Raw genomic sequence first — 2804 nt, 5'->3', positions numbered from 1 at the left:
TAATAAATAAAATTTAAAAAAATTATTTTAGTTGCATCCACAGTGAATGCCTATTATAGGAGTAGCTAAGAAAGAAAATTACATATTAAAGTGGGCAAAATTTGCTACAAAAGGCCTCTTTATACTGGAGAATTTTACCACAAAATCAGAAGAACTGACACCAACTCTACTCAAACTTTTTAAAACCTTAGAAGAGCAAGGAATATCTCCTAATTCACTCTATAAAACCCTAAACCAGGCAACATATCAAAAAAATTAAAGACTAAATTTCATCAGGGTTGTATCCTTTCTCCATGTCTATTCAATCTGTACGTTGTTATGTGCTGTCAAGTTGCTTGCGACTCATAGCAACCCTATGCACACTAGCTCTGAACCCTGCTCTATCCTGGGTCAGTTTCACTGTCTCTGACACACCTACCTTCATTAGCCCAGTTGTTGTGTCAATTCATCTCATCTGGGATCTTCCTTTCCTGTGTTGTCCATCGACCCTTCTGACCATGTTATCCCTCTCCAAAGACTGGCCCTTCCTGGCCACATGACAAAAGTATGTGAGACAGAGCTCCAAAATCCTTGCCTCCAAGTAGCAGCTGGCTTTTACCTTCTCCAGGACAGACTTGTTCATTCTTTTGGCAGTCCATTCAAAACTCTTCTTTAGCATCACAACTCAAAGGCATCAATTCTTCTCCTATCATCCTTGTCCACTGTCCAGCTCTCTGATGCATAGTAAGTAATTGCAAAGACTATGGCCTGGATCAGGCTCACCTTTGTTGTCAACCAGAGATAAAGGGGAGACAGGGACATCAGGATGGAGAAGAGAGAGAGTCAAGGCAGCGGGCAAACAGCTTGAAGACTGCAGCCCAGAACCAAGCACCCTTCTCACCTTTTTTGAGAATTGCCAGGAAGTAAAAAATAGAGAAAATTGTTTACTAATGAAGCTAGGTTTTTCTCTGCTGACAACTTATCTCAGGAATGATGGGTTTTTTTTAAAGTATTTATTTATTTATTTAATATGTGTACCATCAAATTGGATGTAACTGGTATAGAAGGCAATTGTTCCTCCTTCTTCAGCAGAGCATCTGGTGGATTCGAACCATACACCTCTGGGCTTGCAGTGCAGTCTCCCACCACTAGGCCACCAGAGCTCGCCAGGTATGATGCTTTTGTAAACACAATCTGAAAATTGATTGGGTGCCTTTATGTTTGCCTTGACACCTGACTCCTGTGATCTGTCTCAGGAGGAATTCCAGCTTGTATTTACACTTCCTTCAATTCCTGGTTAAGAATTTGCTTTAACATTTGAAGTAACAGTTGGCTTAACATTTTAGTTTAACATTTGGCTTCCCACACACCTTAGTCTCTAGGCTGACACTGTTGCTCTTTAGCACTCTTTTTAAAATTTTTTAATTTTATTATTATTTTGTGCGTGTGTACCGTCAAATTAGATCCGACTGGTACAGGAGGAGATTGCCCCTCCCCCTCCAGCAGAGCATCTGGTGGATGCGAACCACATACCTCTAGGATTGCAGTGCAGTTTCTTGCCACTAGGGTACCAGAGCTCTTGCAATCCATCTTTTGATTTCCTGACTGCTGGTGCCAAGAGTGTTGATTGTGGAACTGAGCAAGATAAAATTATTAACAATCTCGATCTCTTCTCCATCTATCATAATACATCATAATATACATGCTGCCAATTGGCCCAGTGGTGAGAATCTTTGTTTTCTTGAGGTTGAGCTTCCATCTGTATGTTCAGCAGATAATTTGAGAAGCTGGACTACATGAAGAAGAAAGAGGAATGTGGCATCAGGGTTGGAGAAGGATTCCACAGCTTGTGTTGTGCAGATGACACAGCCTTACTTACAGAAGGTAAAGAGGACTTGACGTGTTTCTTGCAGAAGATCAAAGACTATAGCCTTCTGTAAAGATTATATTTTGGCATCAAGAAAAGAAAATACCTAAAAAAAAAAAGTATGTCCCGTTGAAGACTAAGGTGAACTTGACATGAATCATGATCACGTTCAGTCACCTCATGTGTATACAAAAGCTGAGTGATAGGGAGCTCTGATGGCCTAGTGGCAAGAAACTGCACTGCAATCCCAGAGGTACAGGGTTCAAATCTACCAGATACTCTGCTGGAGAAGGAGGGGCAATCTCCTCCCGTACCAGTCAGATCCGATTTGATGAAACACACACACAAAAATAAAATTTAAAAAAAACAACCCAAGAGAACGAGGAGGAAGGCGAGAAAATGGCGTCCACGGATTACAGTACTTACAGCCAAGCTGCAGCCCAGCAGCGCTACAGTGCCTACACTGCCCAGCCCACTCAAGGGTATGCGCAGACCACCCAGGCATATGGGCAACAAAGTTACGGAACCTATGGACAGCCCACTGATGTCAGCTATACTCAGGCTCAGACCACTGCAACCTATGGGCAGACTGCCTATGCAACGTCTTATGGACAGCCTTCTACTGGTTATAGCACTCCAGCTGCCCCCCAGGTCTACAGCCAGCCTGTCCAGGGCACGGCATTGGTGCTTACGATACTACCACTGCTACAGTGACCACCACACAGGCCTCCTATGCAGCTCAGTCTGCATATGGTACTCAGCCTGCCTATCCAACGTATGGGCAGCAACCAGCAGCCACCGCACCTGCAAGACCACAAGATGGTAGCAAGCCTGCTGAAACAAGCCAGCTTCAGTCTAGTACAGGAGGTTACAACCAGCCCAGCATGGGGTATGGACAAAGTAACTACAGTTATCCCCAGGTACCTGGGAGCTACCCCATGCAGCCAGTCAGCGCACC

General features: G+C 43.9%; 1 pseudogene; it reads left to right on the top strand.

Moving 5' to 3' along the window:
• The first annotated feature begins 2245 nt into the window (after window positions 1-2245).
• LOC102851907 overlaps window positions 2246-2804 on the top strand; it is a 1941-nt pseudogene continuing 1382 nt past the window's right edge.

The sequence above is a fragment of the Elephantulus edwardii genome, unplaced genomic scaffold (assembly GCF_000299155.1).
Source record: "Elephantulus edwardii isolate Elephantulus edwardi_28Jun2011 unplaced genomic scaffold, EleEdw1.0 scaffold00237, whole genome shotgun sequence".
Classification (NCBI taxonomy): domain Eukaryota; kingdom Metazoa; phylum Chordata; class Mammalia; order Macroscelidea; family Macroscelididae; genus Elephantulus; species Elephantulus edwardii.
Note: the sequence above shows the minus strand (reverse complement) of the source record. Positions and strands in the feature narration are given on the sequence as shown.